The following is a 10,444-nucleotide window of genomic DNA, read 5'->3' on the forward strand; positions in this document are numbered from 1 at the left end:
CGTTTGGAACTCGGTAGTAAGTGTTGCAACCGAGGGCAGACCTTTTTCATGTGTTATGTGCTTCAGCACTCGGTGGTCCTATTCTGTGAATTTGTGTGGCGTACCACTTCGTGGCTGAGCCATTGTTACTCCTAGACGTTTCCACTTCACAATAACAGCACTTACAGTTGACCGGGACAGCTCTATAAGGGCAGAAATTTGACGAACTGAATTGTTGGAAAGGTGGCATCCTATGACGGTGCCAGGTTGAAAGTCACTAAGCTCTTCAGTAAGGCCGTTCTACTGCCAAAGTTTATCCAAGGAGATTGCATGGCTGTGTGCTCGATTTTATACACCTGTCAGCAACCGGTGTGGCTGAAATAGCCAAATCCACTAATTTGAAGAGGTGTCCACATACCTTTGTATATATAGTGTATTTCTACCTCTGTAGCCTTTGCTTTGCCTATACTCACACCTGCTGTCAAGGGGGAAAACAAATATTAGCAGGAGCAAGTATTCAAATGTCATGTGATTTGGACTCCATTGTTCCCATAGTGACACGGCAAAGGTTGGAGTCCTGAAATTTTACAAAAGGACACTAATGCATTACACATTTTTCCATCAAGTAACACATGGCGATATGTCATTCAACTCCTACCAATGAAACATATAATTTCTCGCTATGCATTTTCAAAAATCATTCTCCATTAGCTGCTCTTCCATCTTTAACCAATTTTACTCCGTCTCGTTTAGATTTGAAGTCGTATTCCTCAACCGGACTCGGGCGACTGTCCTTTAAAAGGTCACGGACATCACAAAATGACATATAGTTTTACATTTGTTCATTTTCCAAATATAACAGCCTCATTTTTTGTAATGTATTTGTAATGTGTTTAAGTTTTATTGAAATGGAAGAAGACTTAAAAAAAGTAAACCTAAACACCAATCTTTAAACCCAAATTCTACAACAAGCCAAAGTTAACCTCCCAAGCCCCTACCCCCTAGCCTGGACATCCCGATGGATTTCAGCTCGGTTTCACATTTGTTTCACTACACTCGTATGGTTCTTTGGCTGTCCCCATAGGAGAACCCTTTGAAGAACCCTTCCCTCCAGGTAGAACCCCTTTGGTTCCAGGTGTTTTTTTGTATTTATTCCTTGTCCTACATACGAGTTAATAATAATACTACCATCACCAAAGTTGAAAAAACAAATAAAAGAAATGGAACTGCAGTGATACAGAGTTCAAGGCGGATATAAGATGTACTTTATTTTCGATTAACTTGCATAGAACAGAAATGTGTCTTTATGCTCACAACCCTACTACCCCCGAGACACACAGACACACACACCCAGAGAGGCTGGAATAAATGGGTTAACCGCAGTGCAGCGCAGCACCCCTGGAGCAATTGTAGGGGGTTAGGTGCAATTTTAGGGGGTTAAGTTATTTCTTATTTTAAGCTTAGAAAGGATGAAGAGTGCAGAAGGGCCAACAGCTTGGAGAAGCTCAAAAGGATTTACATGCAAGCTTTGGATAGTTTGTTCTTCTCCATCTGACTGTGACATTTTCATTTTGTTCTGGGTAGAGTTTACATTGAAGATACAGAAGGGATTTGACTGCAGCCTTCCTGTTTAGGTAAGAGCAGTGTGTACAGTCGTGGACAAAAGTTTTGAGAATGACACAAATATACATTTTCACAATGTCTGCTGCCTCAGTTTGTATGATGGCAATTTGCATATACTCCAGAATGTTATGAAGAGTGATCAGATTAATTGCAAATTCCCTCTTTGCCATGCAAATTAACTGAATCCCAAAAAGCATTTCCACTGCATTTCAGCCCTGCCACAAAAGGACCAGCAGACATCATGTCAGTGATTCTCTCGTTAACACAGGTGTGAGTGTTGACGAGGACAAGGCTGGAGTTCACGCTGTCATGCCGATTGAGTTCAAATAACAGACTGGATGCTTCAAAAGGAGGGTGGTACTTGGAATCATTGTTCTTCCTCTGTCAACCACGGTTACCTGCAAGGAAACACATGCCGTCATCATTGCTTTGCACAAAAAGGGCTTCACTGGCAAGGATATTGCTGCCAGTAAGATTTCACCTACAGTATATCAACCATTTATCGGATCATCAAGAACTTCAAGGAGAGCGGTTCAATTGTTGTGAAGAAGGCTTCAGGGCACCCAAGAAAGTCCAGCAAGCGCCAGGACCGTCTCCTAAAGTTGATTCAGCTGTGGGATTGGGGCACCACCAGTACAGAGCATCTGCATGCACAGTGAGGTGAATACTTTTGGAGGATGACCTTGTGTCAAGAAAGGCAGCAAAGAAGACACTTCTCTCCAGGAATAACATCAGGGACAGACTGATATTCTGCAAAAGGTACAGGGATTGGACTGCTGAGGACTGGGGTAAAGTCATTTTCTCTGATGAATCCCCTTTCCGATTGTTTGGGGCATTCGGATAAAAGCTTGTCCGGAGAAGACAAGGTGAGCGCTACCATCAGTCCTGTGTCATGCCAACAGTAAAGCATCCTGAGACCATACATGTGTGTGGTTGCTTCTCAGCCAAGGGAGTGGGCTCACTCACAATTTTGCCTAAGAACACAGCCATGAATAAAGAATGGTACCAACACATCCTCCGAGAGCAACTTCTAACAACCATCCAGGAACAGTTTGGTGAAGCACAATATATTTTACAGCATGATAGAGCACCTTGCTATAAGGCAATTGTGATAACTAAGTGGCTTGGGGAACAAAACATCGAAATGTTGGGTCCATGGCCAGGAAACTCCCCAGACCTTAATCTCATTGAGAACTTGTGGTCAATCCTCAAGAGGTGGGTGGACAAACAAAAACCCACAAATTCTGACAAACTCCAAGCATTGATTATGCAAGAATGGGATGCCATCAGTCAGGATGTGGCCCAGAAGTTAATTGACAGCATGCCAGGGCGGATTGCAGAGGTCTTGAAAAAGAAGGGTCAACACTGCGAATATTGACTCTTTGCATCAACTTCATGTAATTGTCAATAAAAGCCTTTGACACTTATGAAATGCTTGTAATTATACTTCAGTATTCCATAGTAACATCTGACAAAAATATCTAAAGACACTGAAGCATCAAACTTTGTGGAAATTAATATTTGTGTCATTCTCAAAACATTTGGCCACGACTGCAGTTAGTAGAATGTGTGTAAAAACATGTTGAGGTGAGTTAAGAAAGTACTCTGCCTAGTAGTCATGGTCCATGTGTGTGCAGGTGAGAGCATAAAATGTGTCTAATTGGTAGTCTGTGTGTTCTGGTGAGTACAGGAAGCACTCTGATTTATGGCTGGGGTACACAGTTGATTAAAGGAAAGGTTCTGATTGGTGTGAAGGGTGAACACAGGGGTGAGGGGCCATGGTCCTAAGAACAGCAGCAGGATCAGCTCCACTCCACACTGACTGAACACTGGAGGCATCATGCAGACAAAGATCAGCTTCACTGCGCTCCTCATCACTGCTCTGTGTGCAGAAGCCTCAGATCAACTCAGAGGCTTAGACTGACCTGGCCTTCATCAGCAACCAGTAGGAAATAAAGGAGGGGCACAAATTTGTCCTGTTTTTTATTTGTTTTATTTTAAATTAACTACTAAACTTCATTTTTAAGCCCAAGCTTCCCCATAAGATCTGTCAGCTGTATTTTGCAAGTGGGCACAATGACGGGTCCAGGCAAATAGACCCTCTAAAAGTTATGCTTAGATAATCTATGCAGTGAATTAGAATTTCTTTTTAACAGAGAATTAGGTATAATGATTATGGCTCTAGGTTGCAAGAAAAAGCTGTTTCAGGTGTTTAGAAAATGCTAAATTCTCCAACTTACCCATCTCCCCATTAAGAAGGAAAGAAATTCCACTAGTTAACTTTTAACAAGACACACTTGTTCATTTAAATACATTCCAGGTAACTACCTCATGAAACTGGTTGAGAGAATGCCAAGAGTGTGGCTACTTTGAAGAATCTCAAATATAAAATATATTTAGATTTGTTTAACACATTTTTGGTTATTACATGATTCCATATGTGTTATATCATAGTTTTGATTTCTTCACTATTATTCTACAATGTAGAAAATAGTAAAAATAAAGAAAAACCCTGGAATGAGTAGATGTGTCCAAACTTTTGACTGGTACTGTATGCTTAGTTTAAACATCTATTTAGTCCAATCAATGTTGCTAAATATGATTTGGCTGTCCATGGTATTGATTTTTGTCTGTGTGTGTGTGTGTGTGTGTGTGTGTGTGTGTGTGTGTGTGTGTGTGTGTGTGTGTGTGTGTGTGTGTGTGTGTGTGTGTGTGTGTGCATGCGTGTGTGTGTGCAAGTAAAACAACATTTTTTGTCTCACCCTACTTGAAGACTAGTTGAATCACAATGCCATCCTCGCTGTCACATCTGCTCCTGCTACGCCCTCTGGTGTTCATCCGGTGTCGTCTTGACCTGCAGTTACTCCCCCTGGACACTCTCTCTCCCTCTCCCTCTCTGTGTGATTGTGTGGTTGGAGACAGGTGTGCTGGAGTCAGAGCAGGTCCCTACCAGCTGCAACTTCAACTCTGCCAGATCATAATCTCTGATCAGACAGTTCATGAGTCTAGCCATTTATGATTATCCAAGATCCTGTTACGCTGCTGTGCCCGTTTCCCTGCCTGACACTGTTTATCCTCTCATTGCAGTTATCGCTCTGGCTCCTTTGTCTCCTGTTCCTCATCTCACCACCCAACTACCTTGCTCTGGATTTTATTCACCACCACTACCTTGGATTCCCCTCAGGACCTGTTTATCCTGTCTACTCAGCTAACTCCAATCTCAGTCTCCACATCTGGTTTTTCTGCCACTCATCCAAGCTTCCCCGGATCTGCACTCCATATCTCCCTGTGTAACAATAAATATTTTGGTTCATTCATCCCTGTTTCCTCATCTGAGTCTGTTCTTGGGTTCCCCTGTGTCACTCCGCTTAACAGTTGGCAAAAGGGTCCATGGTTCTGTCATACAGTACACTTTTTGTTGTCATAGTAAAACGACACAGGAAGAGACCCAAATGCGGAGACAGATGGTTTGCGTCTCTGATATTTATTAATAAACAAGAGGCAGGTTGAGGACAGGCAGGAGTGTGTAAACCAGGTCAGAGTCAGATGGGTGCAGGACGGCAGGCAGAATGGTATGGCAGGCAGGCTCAGGGCAGGCAGAAAAGGTTGGAACGGGGAGGACTAGAAAAACACGATGGTTGGCTTGACAAGACGAACTGGCAACAGACAAACAAAAACCACTGGTATAAATGCACAGAGAATAATGGGAACAAATGGGATACACCTGGTGGGAGGTGGAGACAAGCACAAGACTGAAACAGATCAGGGTGTGACATATGGGCTATTTAGCTCAAATACATGCTATAATGACTTCCTTGCATGGGCAACAATGAAACAGCTAAGTTAGCTAGCTAGTTAAGGTGAGCCTACCAGGCTACATATTGAACTTCAATCGTCTCAGGCCTGTGTCACAATATATTCACTTAGGGTTAGATCAGAATTGCCATCATATTCATTGGCCTGTACAGAGAATTATGTCAAAACCACAAGTCCAAATCCCCATCCATGGCTTGGGAAACGGCCGATTTAGCAAGCAAGCTACTGCAGGGCATCAACACAAAATGACAAATCAAAGTGATTTGATTGGTCTGAGGCCAAATCCAAACTGGCCTCCCTTAAGGGGCGTTTTGCTGTACCAGAACAACCCACAGTTAAGCTCAACACTGATTGGCAAATGATTTTATTTTATTTTCAAGGGACGCCAAATGCTTGCTGGCATGAATCAATAAAATGTTACAGCGGAAACATGTTATACTCTTTTGGTCCAGACAGAATCAGATCCATGGGCACATACTGAGACAGAGGGGCGCTGTTTCCCTCACGCAGACGATTTCTCCTGTGAGATTCTGCCATTTGTGAATCGAAGGAAAATTCTTAAAACACAGAGAGATGAAATCAATTATTTTATAATTGCAATTTATTTATTGGTCAAATACTGTATTTGTGGAAGCCTGGCTTCCCTTGACATCCATGAATACACGCCACTGGATATACACAATATGCACCAGCAGTAGACCATTCAAAATATGCAAGGGAATTAGCTGCAGGATACCAGAAATACTAATAAAGTTACAAATGTAGGAAACAACTGGAAAGTTACTATAGGTAACCAAGCATCGCTAAAAAGCATAAACACCCTGACAGTAAACCCACAACTGACTTCATGGATACACACACAATGGTCCTAGGGTAACCAGCAAACCTTTTCACCAGCCAAACTCTCTTCCAAACCAGCCAAACCAGCCTCTTCTCAAAATGTCGATACCATAGTCAACTATAGTACAGCGTTTATCAACTTTTACTGTACCAGTAACCAGTGAAACATAGTCGCTGGGTCGATCCTCTTTTCAGTTCGCTGCAGCTAGCGACTGGAACGAGCTGCAATCTCAATCTCTTCTTTCAAAGACTCAATAATGGACACTCTTACTGACAGTTGTGGGTGCTTTGTGTGATGTATTGCTATCTCTACCTTCTTGACCTTTGTGCTGTTGACTGAGCCCAATAATATTTGTACCATGTTTTGCACTACTACCATGTTGTGTTGCTACCATGCTGTGTTGTCATGTCTTGCTGCATTGCTGTGTTGTTGTCTTAGGTCTCTCTTTATGTAGTGTTGTGTTGTCTCTCTTGTTGTGATGTGTGTTTTGTCCTATATTTATACTGTATTTATTTATTTATTTTAATGCCATGCCTTTTGCCTTTTGGTAGGCCATCGTGTAAATAAATATAAATAAATATTTGCTCTGGAAGACAGAAACAGGATTCCCTCAATAATGATCCTGTATTTAGCGCCATCCATCATTCCTTCAATTCTGACCAGTTTCCTACTTCGCCGTAGTGTTGGTGCCAGGTTTCCTCCAGATGTGATGCTTGGCATTCAGGCCAAAGAGTACAATCTTGGTTTCATCAGACCAGACAATCTTGTTTCTCATGGTCTGAGAGTCCTTTACGTGCCTTTTGGCAAACACCAAGCAGGCTGTCATGTGCCTTTTACTGAGGAGTGGCTTCTGTCTGGTTACTCTACCATAAAGGCCTGATTGGTGGAGTGCTGTAGAGATGGTTGTCCTTCTAGAAGGTTCTCCCATCTCCACAGAGGAACACTGGAGCTCTGGCAGAGCGACCATTAGATTCTTGTTCGCCTCCCTGACCAAGGCCCTTCTCCACCAATTGCTCAGTTTGACCTGGCAGCCAGCTCCAGGAAGAGTCTTGATGGTTCACCTGTGGACCTCCAATGCTGCAGAAATGTTTTGTTACTCTTCCCCAGATCTGTGCCTTGACACAATCCTGTCTCAGACTATTCCTTCAACCTCAAGGCTTGGTATTTGAGCTGACTTGCATTGTAACCTTTGGGAACTTACAGTTTAAGTTGGAAGTCTACATACACCTTAGCCAAATACATTTAAACACCAGTTTTTTTTACAATTCCTGACATTTAATCAGAGTAAAAATGTCCTGTTTTAGGTCGGTTAGGATCACCACTTTATTTTAAGAATGTGAAATGTCAGAATAATAGTAGAGAGAATTATTTATTTCAGCTTTTATTTCTTTCATCACATTCCCAGTGGGTCAAAAGTTTACATACACTAAATTAGTATTTGGTAGCATTGCCTTTAAATTGTTTAACTTGGATCAAACGTTTCGGGTAGCCTTCCTTGTTCCCACAATAAGTTGGGTGAATTTTGGCCCAGCTCCTGACAGAGCTGATGTAACTGAGTCAGTTTTGTAGGCTTCCTTGCTTGCATATGCTTTTTCAGTTCTGCCCACACATTTTCTATAGGGTTGAGGTCAGAGCTTTGTGATACTAGAGCTTTCTCCAATACCATGAATTTGTTGTCCTTAAGCCATTTTGCCACAACTTTGGAAGTATGCTTGGGGTCATTGTAAATTTGGAAGACCCATTTGGGACCAAGCTTTAACTTCCTGACTGATGTCTTGAGATTTTGCTTCAATATATCCACATAATTTTCTTTCCCCGTGATGCCATGTATTTTGTGAAGTGCACCAGTCCCTCCTGCAGCATAGCATCCCCACAACATGATGCTGCCACCCCCATGCTACACGGTTGGGATGGTGTTCTTCGGCAGGCAAGCCTCCCCCTTTTTCCTCCAAGCATAACAATGGTCATTATGGCCAAACAGTTCTATATTTGTTTCATCAGACCAGAGGACATTTCTCCAAAAAGTACGATCTTTGTCCCCATGTGCAGTTGCAAATCGTAGTCTGGCTTTTTTTATGGCGGTTTTGGAGCAGTGACTTCTTCCTTGCTGTGCGGCCTTTCAGGTTATGTTGATATAGGACTTGTTTTACTGTGGATATAGATACTTTGTACCTGTTTCTTCCAGCATCTTCACAAGGTCCTTTGCTGTTGTTCTGGGATTGATTTGCACTTTTCGTACCAAAGTACATTAATCTCTAGGAGACAGATTGCGTCTCCTTCCTGAGCGGTATGGCGGCTGTGTGGTCCCATGGTGTTTATACTTGCGTACTATTGTTTGTACAGATGAACATGATACCTTCAGGCATTTGGAAATTGCTCCCAAGGATGAACTGGACTTCTGACCAACTGGAATTGTGATACAGTGAATTATAAGTTAAATAATCTGTCTGGGTGGGTGTCTGTCCGCGGTGGCGGATCCTCTCCAACATAGTCTTTACCTGCTTCTTAACTCGCCTCCGTGGCGCCTTTCGAGCGGTGACCCTCGCAGCCAACCTCGGACTGGGGACCCTAGCAATGGGTCCCAAATGAACGTGAGATTCCGGCAGCACCGGACAGGCGGGAGACTCCGGCAGCTCCGGAGTGAAGGGCGATTCCGGCAGCTCCGGAGTAAAGGGCGATTCCGGCAGCACCGGAGTAACGGACAGCTCTGGCAGTTCCTGACTGACCGGCGGCTATGGCAGCTCCTGACTGGCGGGCGGCTCTGGCAGCTCAGGACAGACAGGCAACTCTGGCAGCTCAGGACAGACAGGCGACTCTGGCAGCTCAGGACAGACGGGAGACTCTGGCAGCTCAGGACAGACGGGAGACTCTGGCAGCTCAGGACAGACGGGAGACTCTGGCAGCTCAGGACAGACGGGAGACTCTGGCAGCTCAGGACAGACGGGAGACTCTGGCAGCTCAGGACAGACGGGAGACTCTGGCAGCTCAGGACAGACGGGAGACTCTGGCAGCTCAGGACAGACGGGAGACTCTAGCAGCTCAGGACAGACAGGAGACTCTGGTAGTTCAGGACAGACGGGAGACTCCGGCAGCGCTGGACAGGCGGGAGCACCTGGAGGAAGGAGATGGAGAGACAGCCTGGTGCGTGGGGCTGCCACCGCAGGCCTGGTGCGTGGAGGAGGCACCGGATAGACCGGACTGTGGAGGTGCACTGGAGGTCTCGAGAACCGAGCCTGCACAACCCTACCTGGCTGGATACTCCCCATCGCCAGGCCAGTGCGGCGAGGTGGAACAGACTGCACTGGGCTGTGCTGGCAAACCGGGGACACCATGCGTAGGGCTGGTGCCTTGTACCCCGGCCCAAGGAGACGCACTGGAGACCAGATGCGCTGAGCCGGCTTCATGGCAGCTGGCTCGATGCCCACTCTAGCCCGGCCGATACGAGGCGCTGCTATGTAACGCACCGGGATATGCCTGTGCACCGGGGACACCGTGCGCCTCACAGAATACCACCTCTCTCCACGATAAGCATGGGGAGTTGGCTCAGGTCTCCTACCTGACTTCGCCACCCAAGACATTTTTGGGGCTGCCTCTCGTCCCAGCCGCGCTGCCGTTCTGCTTCCTCATACCAACGCCGCTCAGCTTCGCTGCCTGCCTTGGGGTGGCGATATTCCCCAATTTGTGCCCAGAGTCCTTCTCTGTCCAGAATCTCCTCCCATGTCCATGAGTCCTTATAGCGCTGCTGCTCCTGGTTACCATGCTGCTTGATCCTTGAGTGGTGGGTGATTCTGTAACGGCCGTTGGTGGTGGAAGAAGGTGAGGACCAATGTGCAGCGTGGTAAGTGTCCATCTTTTTAATAAAGTAAATGAACACTGAACAAAAAACAACAAAGTGAACGAACAAAACCGAAACAGTTCTGTCTGGTGCAGATACAAACACTCAACAGAAAACAATCACCCATACCTCAAGGGTGAAAACAGGCTGCCTAAGTATGGTTCTCAATCAGGGACAATGATTGACAGCTGCCTCTGATTGGGAACCGTACCAGGCCAAACACAGAAATACCAAATCATAGAAAAATGAACATAGACAACCCACCCAACTCACGCCCTGACCATACTAAAACAAAGACATAACAAAAGAACTAAGGTCAGAACGTGACAGTAGAATAAAAGTGAAGACAT

The sequence above is a fragment of the Oncorhynchus kisutch genome, linkage group LG3 (assembly GCF_002021735.2).
Source record: "Oncorhynchus kisutch isolate 150728-3 linkage group LG3, Okis_V2, whole genome shotgun sequence".
Classification (NCBI taxonomy): domain Eukaryota; kingdom Metazoa; phylum Chordata; class Actinopteri; order Salmoniformes; family Salmonidae; genus Oncorhynchus; species Oncorhynchus kisutch.